The sequence below is a fragment of the Leopardus geoffroyi genome, chromosome B4 (genome assembly GCF_018350155.1).
Source record: "Leopardus geoffroyi isolate Oge1 chromosome B4, O.geoffroyi_Oge1_pat1.0, whole genome shotgun sequence".
In the NCBI taxonomy this organism is placed as follows: domain Eukaryota; kingdom Metazoa; phylum Chordata; class Mammalia; order Carnivora; family Felidae; genus Leopardus; species Leopardus geoffroyi.
The window spans coordinates 48,274,955-48,288,989 of NC_059341.1; the positions used below are offsets into that span (position 1 = coordinate 48,274,955).

Here is a 14,035-nt window from a genome sequence, read left to right on the forward strand (position 1 = left end):
TGATATGGCAGGAACTGCTGTCCAATTTCGTGAGGGAAAAAGGAAGGTAGTTAGCCTTAAGTGTTGGTATCGGCCCAGTGCAAAGCTGTTCTGTGTGTATGAGAGTTAAAGAAAAGAAAAGGAATAATGAGGAAAGTGCACAATACATATTTATCTGTATAGCTTCTCTACACTACGGAAGGAACACTTGAATTGTGAATAATGCAAGTCTCTTATTCTGTCAAGAAGTTCTATTATTTAGTCTAATTTATATATGAAACAGAAAACCAATTTCGTGTCAACGGTGTAACAATAATGCAACAACTAGAAGACGAAAGGAAAAAGACAACTTCATACGTAGGTATCTAACTTTCTGTACGTTTTTTCCAGAATCAAATTAAGGTAGGTGATGAAAGCTTTGATTTCATAGCACAATGCTTTGTGGAAAGTTACTTAAATAATTTATACCTAGAATTACTTATTAACTGTCAAAACAACCCAGTCAAGGCAAGAATAAACCCAGCTTAGTGTACGTAAAAAATGATGGATTCATAATAAACAAAGTTTACTACACTGAAATGAGATACCAATTAGAGGTTAGCTCGTGGAAATATTTAATACATAGTCAACTGCCACAAAAGTGTCTCATTTTTCACTGTAACATGGCACACTTTCTTTCTCTTTCTGTTGGCAGCAGAAGAAAGCTGAAAAGGATGTGGTAACAGTAAATACCATAAAAAAATATAAGAGAAAGGTTGCTGGGAAGACTCCCAACTGCTGGGAGAAGGAAGAAAATGACAGAAGTTTTTTTTTTTTTTTAATTTTTTTTTTTTAACGTTTATTTATTTTTGAGACAGAGAGAGACAGAGCATGAACGGGGGAGGGGCAGAGAGAGAGGGAGACACAGAATCGGAAACAGGCTCCAGGCTCTGAGCCATGAGCCCAGAGCCCGACGCGGGGCTCGAACTCACGGACCGCGAGATCGTGACCTGGCTGAAGTCGGACGCTTAACCGACTGCGCCACCCAGGCGCCCCAAAAAATGACAGACGTTTAAAAGCACCCATTTAAATTTCATCTCTCTGTTGCTAAAGATATCTATAATGACCTTAAGTCCCTTCCTTTTTCCGCCCAGAAGCATAATTTGTTCCAGGATCTGCTGATTCTGAACATGAGCTTCTGGGGAGGCATGGCTCCTGCCCGGTTCCAGGGGTGACCCCTGAGTGGCTGATTGAGCTGTGGTAGCTCCACTGCCTTTGTTATCATTACTTGAGGCCCGGTCATGTGATACAATTTTGGCCAATGAGATATGTGGGGAGGTCTTTCAGGGACCTCGCCAAAGTTTTCTTTGCTCTTAAAGAAGAGTAGGAGGGAAACGATGGTCTCTCTCTGACTCCAGACATCAGCCCGTCCAGGTGACATACCTGGACCTGCCACAGCCATCTCACCACTGCCTGAGATGAAGCCAGCACTGATGATGCCACTGCGCCACCGACCCCAGTGCCACTGTACCTTCGTATGTCATGGGCTTACTTCCTTATTGTTTAAGATACTTTGACTTGGGTGTTCTTACCAATTGACTCAGTTTCCAAACCTACTTTGCTTCAATACAGGAGGCTGTGGTATATGCAACAAGTAAATCAGCTGTAGGCAGAGGAGCCAGTAGGTGAGTTAAGAGAACACTATGTTATTGCTAGAGAGCAGTAACACTGGGAACTCTTTCTTGGTGGCGGAATATTATGTTGCTTTTTTCCTTTTTAACTTAAGTTTTTAATCTTCTAGAATCCCCTCTTCATTTATTCATTCATCCATTCATGAATTCATTCGTTCACTCACTCACTCACTCATCCATTATTCATTCAATATATATCAACAACAAGGAAGATCCTGGTGGCCATTCCAACATTTTAAATAATTTTCAGGGGGCCACCTGGGTGGCTCAGTCGGTTGGGCAGCCGACTTCGGCTCAGGTCAAGATCTCGCAGTCCGTGAGTTCGAGCCCCGCTTCGGGCTCTGTGCTGACTGCTCAGAGCCTGGAGCCTGTTACAGATTCTGTGTCTCCCTCTCTCTGACCCTCCCCCGTTCATGCTCTGTCTCTTTCTGTCTCAAAAATAAATAAACGTTAAAAAAATTTTTTTAAATAATTTTCAGAATGTTCAAACTCTTCTTATTTTCCAGGGCCAGGAAACAAAGGGCCATGGACACATAAGCCGCATTTTCTAAAATGATCTCCCCACATTTTTCTCCAAATCAAAAGAGGATATATTTTCCATCTTAAACAAGAATCTGGGCACTGGGGTGACTTAGTTGGTTAAGTGTCTGACTCTTGATTTTGGACCAGGTCATGATCTCATGGTGGGGAGATCAAGCCCCCCCCCCCCCCTCAACAGGCTCTGTGCTGGGCATAGAGCCTGCCTGAGATTCTCTCTCTCCCTCTCCCTCTGCTCCTCCCTTGCTTGTACTCTCTCTCTCTCAGAAAAACTTCCTTTTGTTTTAATGGAGTATCAAACTAATAATCAAACACTAATAAAGTGTTCTTGCAAGTTTTTAGCATTTAGACGATTTGCCTGTTCTGATTGCTGATTCAATCCTCTGATTGAACTGTGTTATTCTGATGAATCTCAGTCACATTTCATATAGCTTAAAAAGAAACACTACTTTAAACTAACAGGATACATATTTATAGAAAAGATAGTTGTGTGTAAAAAATTTACGTTGGTTAAAAAAAGAAAATAAAAATTCTCTAAAATCTTGCCATAAAAAGATAAACACCATTAAGATTTCAGTGTACATCATAAGATTTTTCCATACAGAAACACATATAAATATATATTTTTCTATCAATAGACTACTTATCTAAATACACACACGATTTTGAACCTGTTTTCACTTGGTAAATTGCAAACATTTAAAAATTTATATATCTATAAATATATCTCTATATATGTACCTAAATACATATATATGTATATATATTTAGCTATATATGTGTATATATATATAATTTTGTAAATATATATAAATTTGTACATTTATATGTATATAAATATATATTCATATACCTCTATCATTTTCAGGGGTTGAAAATTACTTATTTAACTGATTCCTTGTTATTGGAAATTTAAATTGCTTCCAATTTTTCACTATTATGTATGCTTCAGATCCTATTTATTTTTCCGACCTCACATGTACACTCTTCACCTTGCCCTCTGTGTGCCGAATGCATTGTACTTTCATCAATTTCTTAAATACTCTCTTTCCTCAATAAAAAGTAACTCTGGAGGGTAGAAACAGCATTGTTCTTTTGTTCATCCCAAGAGCTCTCCATATTTACTAATAGCACATAAATATGACTTTTCTTCCATGCCATATCACATGACACCTGAAATGTAGCTGCTTATATAGTCTATTACCCCACTTAGCTCAACCCTCAAATCGCTGTATAAGACTAAGGTTGCCTTGACTAACACCAACAGACACTAATTATTATCATCACCCTTGCTGCAATTGCCGATGAATATCGTTTTTTCTTTTCATGTGTTTTGCCACAGTTAATTAATTCTGATCTACCTCGGTAGTAAACTTACCTTTTTGATAATCCACGAATTATGGGGAAAATATAAGTGACATTTTTGTTGATGTTGGTACAGTATCAGTTTACGTGTCATTCAGCTGCAACTAAATTAGGTATAAATTTTTGAATAACGTCCTTTATTTGTTGATTAAAAGTAGTCAGCACTTTGATGTTGGAGAGAGAAGAAAGTCCTACACTATAAATTTTTGAATAACGTCCTTTATTTGTTGATTAAAAGTAGTCCTACACTTTGATGTTGAAGAGAGAAGAAAGTCCTACACTGGTTTTTATAGATAATATAAACAATATCACATTAAGTGTCAATATAATACAATGAAAGTAATTGTGTAAATTCCCTTCATAATTTCCATTTCTTCCCTCAATTACATTGATATTTAATGTGAAATTATTTATGTTACCAAGTTAATATTAAATTAAAATCTGGATTTAATATCTGGGGTTCAATGTGCCATCTTTCTCAGATGGACTCTCCAACCAGAATTATAGCCTCTTACAGATTTTCATGGCAAAAGTCTGCGCTGTCAATGACTGAAATATAGTTGACAACATGTAGTGAGCCCAAATCTACCATCTGACATGGGTCATCCTCCAATTCTGTTTGAATGCAAGAGACTTCATAGATTCATCTATGGCTCTTTCAGAGGATCTGGAGTCACTGAAGGTGCTAAGCTGTGAAGTTATTTGACCCTGGGACAGAATCATGTTGATGCAGCTCTTCTAATTTCATTATATTCTAATTCTTGAATATACATCGTATCTCCAAATCAGTGAAAACAAAAAAAGATAAACATATGGTCCTTCTAGAATTCAAAACTTGGATTCATACCTGGGATTTAATGTGGCACAATATTCACATTAATCTCCGACTTGGGGCACCTGGGTGGCTCAGTCGGTCAAGCATCTGACTCTGGCTCAGGTCACGACCCTGTGGTTCGTGAGTTCAAGCCCTGCATCAGGCTCTGTGCTGACAGCTCAGAGCCTGGAGCCTGTTTCAGATTCTGTGTCTCCGTCTCTCTCTGCCCCTCTCCTGCTCAAGCTCTGTCTGTCTCTCTCTCAAAAATAAATAAACATTAAAAAAATTAATCTCCAGCTAGAATCATAGATTGCTTCATTTATGTCTTCCTGGCAACAATCTCTTTGTTTGCTGAGTAACAAATTTTGCTGGAAAGGCCAAATCTACCATTGAACAGGAAATTAGTCTCTTAATAGGTCAGAATATACATAACTTTACCAAAGACGATGGCTTTTTGAAAAGATCTAGACAGATTCAAGGTATTGGACTGGGTTGTATCTACCCTATGAGGCAGTACTGGAGCTACTTCTGAAATATTAAATATGCAGATAATTAATGACCAGAGGAAATTAAAATTCATTGTAAATAGTTCACAGATAACAATAAAAGGGAAATTTTATATACTTCTGGGTAATTACTACATCACTCTCATTTAAATCATGAATTGTTATGTTTCTCCAAGTGGATCTTTTTTAAAAAGTTAACAAAGTAATATGAGTGTATGATAGCAAATCAAATAGGAAAAAAAAAAAATCTTATGTCGCTGCTTTGCAAATTGAGACTGTTATTGCCTCTTTCACTGCCTCTATGCTTCCTGCATATCTTTCACTTCATCTGTGTAAAAGTTATATTGTCAAGATTGCTAATCTGTCTCTTCTATGCTGCAAAAACAAAGAAAAAGACTCACTGTATCACTACTATAAGAATCTAGGTTCCAGTATCAATTTTCCAGGAAACCACCTGCCTTATGGATACAAATGGGATTATCTACATTCCTCACATTACTCGAGCTTAAGATACATGAAAAGGTAAATTTTATGGTTAAATAGAGTTGACATACCTAGCTTAAATCTAGAGCTGGTACTACATATTTATGTTTTCATTCTAGAAAAAGTTATAGTATTTAATTATATGGTATCAACCGCTTGGATTATTTTGGCCGAATTAATTAATTATTTCAATCGAATTACTGGTAAATCTTATGAAATGCTCATGTTAACTTCATTCTTTTTACCTCAAGGAAGGGTTCCCTTTTAGCAAATTGAAAGATCAACTTAAATACATTAAATGTTCATTTGAGAATAGTGTATCTGTTTCCATATACCGAGATGATACAGATATCTTTGTCTACAGTTGATTCTCCAAACTGCAATGAGAGAAAAGAACTACTGCGGCATAGGCATAAACCGATATAAACACTTACTGAGTTATTTAGTTGTTATTTTTGAAGCTTAAAGTTTCGACCTTTACCTGGAATTTGTTTTGCCACTGTAAGCAGGTGAGTGTCCAGGCCGAACAACAGCTCCTTTTCTCTCTTCATGACCCATTCTTCTCAGTTGGTGGATGACACAATGGCCACAGCCCAAGGGGTACCCAGATCCGTGATCCACCAGGGTTCAGTCTCTTTTCGGGTCTGAATACAAGGGATTTTATCAAAGTCACTCATGAAAGATCCATCAATAGCTTGTCAGGATATATCAAAGGATCACGGAGATTGTTGGGTAGATGTTTCCCCTGAGACAGTATTGGACCTTAAATGCCAAAGTACAGCCAAAGTGAGCTATACACCAAAAGAAAAGTGCAATGTACTGCTGGCAGAATGGGAAGTGACTTTTTTTAAGGGGAAGTAATGGGGAAAAATATTTCCATTTCTTGAAAAGTTGATATATAAACTATACCTCATATCTATCGATCTGGCTAAAATGTACCATTGTTACTATTATTATGAATTCAAACTACCAGTCATCTCCTGATTCTCTACAAATGGCTTCATGCAAAAGAGAATTGATTCCCATGATTCATATTTAGATTCCAAGTTTTCAATGAATTCTGTTGTCAGACTATGGCTTGGGACGAATGGCAATTTTAATGGTTTTCTACATTGCTTCTGATTTTTCCTATTTATAGTATAAGCAAGGGAAAGAAATGTGATATTTTATGTGATCTTTATTTCTATTGCCTTCCTTACATATTTATTTTTCTGATCATTAACCACAGATACTGTTATAGAAATGGACTTAACATTAAAGGTTATTTTAGTCAAAGAAAAGATTTATTACATTATAAAGGTATGTTCACTGAGTATTTTTAATCCTAAGATAATTTTGACTTCTAGGGATAAGAAATTAAATAGATAAAGAAAGACAAACACTAAATGAGAGGTTTAGATCTTGTTTGTAAAATGAAGTGTGGTCTTCTATGCAGAAGTACAAAATGAGTTAACTTAATTTTTTTCGGATTTTACTAATTTTATATTAAAAGTTAATATATGAATTCATGGCTATTCAGTGCAGCATCTATGGATGAAAAAATAAAAATAAATTTTACCCCTTCCTAAATACCACCCCTCTTCTCAAAGTAGAAATGACTAATAGTTAAATTCTTTCAGGTCTTTTTTATATTTATATTTAGGTATTTTTCTATTTACCCTTATTTCCACTTTATACCCATAATTCCCTTTCTAATTATGCCAAGAAATTTTTTTTCCTTGAAGGAACAATACCATATTCAAAAACTTGGTAGTATATTTACTTAGCAAGCAGATGTATTAGATGGATGCTACTTTTGCATGTATCAATATTCAAGTTACTTAGCCAAAGTAGGATAATTGTATACAATAAATTATTTTTAGTCAGTGGTATCTTAAATCATTTTGAAGTGTTCTAGTAAGTGAATTGGTCTGCCAAAATAATGGATCAGTCTTTGACAAAATGTGTATAGTTAAAAAAGGAAAATAAAAACGGTGATGATAACACCTCAAAAAATGTTCCAAGTAAAGCCAAATAGTCAAGTCGACCATAAGTAAAATATCTTTTTTTTTTTTTGCTCTTTGCGATTTATTTGCAGCAAAACAACTTCCCAGTCCCTCTAAACTTTGTTAACAATATGATTTATAGTTCTTTTGGTAATTAATTTATCAATTAGGTTTTGTTTTATAGTTTTTAAATAAGAAATATAAGCATAAAAAGTAAATATCTCATTGTTTGTTGGCATTTATTTAAGCAACATGAACTAAGGAAATAAACTAATACAGGGAATCTATGAGAAATTTTTCCCTGTACTCAAATATGAGAAGTCCTAGGTTCACATAATCTTTAAAAAAAATAAATCGACAGGGGAAAATATAAAACAAGAAAGAAAATACTGAATAAATAAGACAACAGAGGAAATGGACAGTGAAGACAAATGAAACAATACTCTGAGGAAGATTATGAGGTCAGAGTCGCAGCATCGTTAGATATTTCAATTTCCATATTATTTAATATGAAGAATGTTGTCCTCCCTTCTGTATTTCATGATATAATGAAATAACTGAATAAAAATAATGAAATGTCATGGGGCGCCTGGGTGGCTCAATAGGTTAAGCGTCTGACTCTTGGTTTCAGCTCAGGTCATGATTTCATGGTTCATGAGTTCAAGCCCCCGTATCAGGCTCTGCACTGAAGGCATGGAGCTTGCTTGGGATTCTATCTCCCTCTCTGTGCCCCTCCCTTGCTCACTATCTCTCTATCTCCCAAAAATAAATAAACTTAAAGAAATAAATGAGGGCGCCTGGGTGGCGCAGTCAGTTAAGCATCCGACTTCAGCCAGGTCACGATCTCGCGGTCCGTGAGTTCGAGCCCCGCGTCGGGCTCTGAGCCATCTCAGAGCCTGGAGCCTGTTTCCGATTCTGTGTCTCCCTCTCTCTCTGTCCCTCCCCCGTTCATGCTCTGTCTCTCTCTGTCCCAAAAAAATAAAATAAAACGTTGAAAAAAAAAATAAATAAATGAAATGTCCTATTAATCAGGAAAATATATGTAACACCCACTGACCCACGTGGCTTTTGATATACGCAAAACTGGGCATGGACCAAAGACTTGCATCTCACACAAAGTTGAGGATATGTTTCTTACCTGGAGTGTTGACAATCACATATCTTCCTCTCATTCTCCCACATCTAACAGATTCTAATTTTCCAGGTTCTACAGACTTAATGATGGCACATCTGAAGAGAAAAAAAGTTAATTTCAGGCTTGATTTTGTTAGTGTGATTAAAGAAATCACATAAATTAAATTAGAAATCAATGAAGTGTCAATAAAATACTTCGAAATCAGATGTTCTATTCTTTCCTTATCTGGTAGTTGGAAAGCAATGACTGAATTCATAACAGTTATTATGACTATTATGGCAATTTGACAGTCAGCATTGGTTTTCTGGCATTGATAGCTTCACTTTTCTCCAGCTACATTTTATAAATGATGTCCATTGTCTTCACTTCTTTGGTAAGTTATTTTACTACGAAAAAAAATCACTGATACTTGTTACTTTGCAACATCTTTCTATACATACATAAATTATTTCTACAAAATGTCAGATGTTATTTTGTAGCATGAATTTTTACAAAATAAACTCAATAATAAACATATAGTTTATTCCAAACCCCCTAACAAACTTCCTTCTGCAGTTTGGGGGGATTGTATTAAATGTATAGAATAATCTATAATAATTTGTTTGTTTATAGTATCAGACATTTTTGAAAAAGATCAAGGTACATCATTTAAAATATTCAAATCATTCAAGTATTTGAGAGGTCCCAGGTTGGTATAGTTTTGAGTTGATGTCCCTCCATAAATTTAATTTAAAAATATCCATGTTCAATATATTTTGTATTAATTTTCTCCCAAGTATTAAAATTATTTTTTGCTGTTGAAAATGGGATTTTTTCTCTTATTTATGCTTTCATTATATGTTCCAATTGATTATTATTTATATCCAACAACATATTACTTATTGTATTTTAATTTTTAACAAGTCACAATATTGAATGATCTTATTTTTCCTAGTCGTTTTTAACTTGATTCCTTTGGTTTTGTAGATTTACAATGACATAATCTGAAAAGCTACTTTGCCTTCTTCCTTGCAGAATTTTATGTCTCTAATTCATATCACCTGGCTAATTGCATAGACTAGTAATTTCAGACACTGTTAAGTAACAATTGGTGATTTAAGTAACATGTATTTTGTTTTAGTTTTCTTCCCAGTATTTAAACTTCAGACAAAGAGAAAATTTTTAAAGCAGCTAGAGAAAAGAATTCTCACATACAAGGGAAATGCCATAGGGCTTTTCAGTGGATTTCTCAGCAGAAACCTTTCAGGCCAGGAAAGAGTGGGATGATATAATCAAAGTGCTGAAAGAAAAAACCTGCCAAACAAGAATAGTTTACATAGCAAAGTTGTCCTTCAAAAATGAAGGAGAGATAAAGACTCTTGAGATACACACAAAACGGGAGAATTTATGATCACTAGACCAGCCTTACAAGAAATACTGAAAGCAGTCCTTAAAGCTGAAATATAAAATACATTGGTAAAGGTAAGTATAACATTAAATTTAGAATATTTTAATACTGTAATATAATAGTATGTTAATCACTTAACTTTAGTATGAAGATCAAAAAACAAAAGTATTAAAAATAACTATAGCTACAATAATTTGTTAATGGACACACAATATAAAATAATGTAAGTTGTGGGCGCTTGGGTGGTTCAGTCAGCTAAGTGTCCGACTTTGGCTCAGGTCATGATCTCACAGTTTGTGGGTTCGAGTCCCATGTCAGGCTCTGTGATGACAGCTGGGAGCCTGGAGCCTGCTTCTGATTCTGTGTCTCCCTCTCCACCTCTCCCCTGCTCACACTCTGTCTCTCTCTGTGTCTCAAAAATAAATAAATATAAAAAAAATTAAAGAAATATACGTTGTGACAACAAAAACATAAAATATGAAGGGAGAAGTAAAAGAGAATAATTTTTGTAAGTAATCAAAGTTACATCATTATTTGCTTAAAATAGACTATTATATCTATGTTATGTTATGATGTTAAAATGGTATGTAAACCCTATGAATCACAAAGCAAAAACCTACAGTAGGTACAAAAGATAAAGAGAAGGTAGTCAAAGCATACTGCTACAGAAAATCATCAATTCACAAAGAATGACAAGAAGAGAAGAAAACAAAACAAAGGAACTGGAAAACTTATAAGATGTCACTAGTAAGTCCTTACAAATTGATAATTACTTTAAATGTAAATGAATTGGTTTCTCTAATCCAAAGAGTGGCTAAAAAGATTACAATGACAAAAAAAAAAAGGCCAACTATATTCTGCCTATAAGAGACTCACTTCAGCTTTAAAAACACACAGACTCAAAGTGAAGGGATGGAAAAAATATTCCATATAAATATTCCAAATAAAAGAGAAAAGAGATAGCTATACTTCTATTAGACAAAATAGACTTTAGGTCAAAAACTCAAACAAGAGAAAAAGGTCACTGTATAATGATAAAGGGGTCAATTCACAAGGGGACTTGACAACTGTAAACACATATGCATACAACATTGGAACGCCTAAATATATTAAGAAAATGCCAACAGATTGGCAAATGCCAACAGCAGATTTGAAGGGAGAAGTAGCCAACAATACAGTAATAGTAGGGGACTTCAATACCCCACCTTCAATAATGAACAGATCATCCAGGAAGAAAATCAATAAGGAGACATTGGACTTGAACTATACTTTAGATCAAATGAATCTAACGGATAAATATAGAAGATTCCATCCAACAGCATTCTCCAGGATAGATGATGTTATGTCAGAAAACAGGTCTTAGCAAATTTAAAGATTCAAGTCATTCCAAGTATCTTCTCCAACCACAATAGTATGGAACTAGAAATAAATAACAGAAAGAAAACTGGAAAACTCATAAATATGTGTAAGTTGCTCATTCCTAAGCAACCTATGGGCCAAAGAAGAAATCAAAAGGAAAATCATAAATGTCTTGAATCAAATGAAAGTGGAAACACAAATGAAAGTGGAAATACCAAAACTTATAGATACAGCAAAAGCTGACTGAAGGATGAAGTTTATAGCAATAAATGCCTATTTTTAAAAAAGAAAGATCCCAAATCAACAAACTAACTTTACACCTCTAGAAACTAGGAAAAGAAAAAGAAACTAAATCCAAATTTAGCAGAAGGAAGGGAATAACAAAGATTAAAAAATAGAAAAGATCATTGAAAGTAAGAGTTGGTTTTTTGAAAAGAAAAATAGAATTGACAATTTTAGCTAAGCTAAATAAGAAAAGAAAAAAATGAAGTAAAATTAGAGAGAGAAGGTATTACAACTGATACTGCAGAAATACAAAAGATTGTAAGAGACCATTATGAACATTATACACCAACATATTGGATAACCTTGAAGAAAAGGATAAATTACTGGAAACATACAACCTAGCAAGGCTGAATCAGGAAGAAATAGAAAATCTGAACAGATCAAGAACAAGTAAGGAGATTAAATCAGTAGCCATAAACCTCCCAAGAAAGAAAAGCCCCGATCAGATGATTTCACTGGTGAATTCTATGAAACACGTGAAGTACTAATACCAATCGTCACACTCTTCCAGAAAATCGAAGAGGAGGGAACACTCCCAGACTCACAAAGCCAGCATTACCCTGACACCAAAGCCAGATAAGGGCACTACAAGAAAAGAAAACTGAAGGCTAATATTCCTGGTGAATCCAGAGGCAAAAATTTTCAACAAAATACTAACAAACCAACAGTACATTAAATGAATCATACACCGTGATCGAGTGAGATTTATCCCTTGCATGAAAGTATGGTTCAATACATGCAAATCAATAAATATAATATATCACATTAATAGAATGAAAAATAAAAAGTCACCTTAGGATCATCTCAACAGATGCAGAAAAAGCATTTGACAAAATTCAACATCTTTTCATGATTAAAACTCTCAACAAATTTGGTATAAACAGACCCCAAAATGACAAAGGCCATATATGACAAGCTTATGGCTAACATCATACCATGGTGAAAGCTGAAAGCTCTTCTTCTAAGATCAGGAACAAGACAAGAGTGCCCACTTTCACCAATTTTATTCAACATAGTACTGGAATTTCTAGCTAGAGCAATTAGGTAAGAAACAGGAATAAAAGGCATCCAAACTGGAAAGGAAACAAAGTAATATTCTTTCAGTTTGCAGATGATATGATCTTATATAAAGAAACTCCTAAAGGCTCCACCAAAAAAACTGTTAGAACTAGTAAACAAATTCAGGAAAGTTGCAGGACACAAAATCAACATACAAAAACCAGTTGCATGTCCGTGCACTAACAACAAACTATCTGCAAAGGATATAAAGAATAATAATAAAAAAAAAAGGATATAAAGAATATAATCCTATTTATAGTGGCATCAAAAACAATAAAATACTTAGGAATAAATTTAATCAAGGAAGCAAAAGATCTATACCCTTAAAACTATAAAACACTGATGAAAGAAATTAAAAAATGATGCAGATGGAAAGATATCGTTTTGTTGGATCAAAAGAATTAATATTGTTAAAATATGCATTATACCCCAAATCTTCTATAGATTCAATGCAATCAAAATTCCAATGGCACTTTTTCACAGAAATAGAAAAAAATATATATATATATATATCCCAAAATTTGTATAGAACAACAAAAGACCTCAAATAGCAAAAGCAGGAGGTATCACACTTCCTGATTTCAAACTATATTACAAAGCTATAGTAATCCAAACAGTATGGTACTGGAATAAAAACCAATGCATTGGCCAAACAAACAGAACTGAGAGCACAGATTTGATGCATGTATGATCAACCAATATTTGAAAAGGGAATCAAGAATACTTGATGGAGAAAGATTAGTCTCTTCAATAAATGGTGCTGGGAAAACTGGATATTCACAGGAAAAATAATGAACTTGACCCCTATCTTGCACCACACACAAAAATTAAGATGGATTAAAGACTTTAATGTAAGGCCTGATAATGTAAAACTTTTAGAATAAAACAGAGAGAAAAGGCTCCTTGACATTGGTCTTGGCAATGATTTTTGGATGTGACACCAAAACCACAAGTGACAAAAGCAAAAATAAACATCAAACTACAAAGCTTCTGCACAGAAAAAAATAAAATAAAATCAGTCAATCAAGAAAGAAAATGAAAAGGCCATCTATAGAATGAAAATATTTACAAAAAAAAGTTATCTGGGGCGCCTGGGTGGCGCAGTCGGTTAAGTGTCCGACTTCAGCCAGGTCACGATCTCGCGGTCCGGGAGTTCGAGCCCCGCGTCGGGCTCTGGGCTGATGGCTCAGAGCCTGGAGCCTGTTTCTGATTCTGTGTCTCCCTCTCTCTCTGCCCCTCCCCCGTTCATGCTCTGTCTCTCTCTGTCCCAAAAATAAATAAACGTTGAAAAAAAAATTAAAAAAAAAAAAAAGTTATCTGATAAGGGACTGGTATCCAAAATACATAAAGAACTCTTACAGCTTAATAGCAAAAAAAAAACAAAAAACAAAAAACAAAAAAACCCCCCAAATAATCCATTTGTAAAATAGGGGGGGGGGAACCTGAAAAGACATTTTTCTAAAGAAGATAT

At 34.7% G+C, this 14,035-nt stretch overlaps 1 protein-coding gene across 6 annotated transcripts in view; it reads right to left on the reverse strand.

Annotated features, from left to right (window-relative positions):
* GUCY2C (guanylate cyclase 2C) overlaps positions 1 to 14,035 on the reverse strand; it is a 142,368-nt gene that overhangs the window by 91,126 nt on the left and 37,207 nt on the right. For 5 of the 6 annotated variants that reach the window (XM_045462731.1, XM_045462726.1, XM_045462723.1 and 2 more), the window contains 2 exons: positions 8,478 to 8,569; positions 5,836 to 5,998 (listed from right to left, as the gene is read on the reverse strand). The gene's annotated coding sequence lies outside the window, so the exon portion shown is untranslated. The remainder of the gene's footprint in view (positions 1 to 5,835; positions 5,999 to 8,477; positions 8,570 to 14,035) is intronic. The other variant, XM_045462727.1, reaches the window with a different exon arrangement.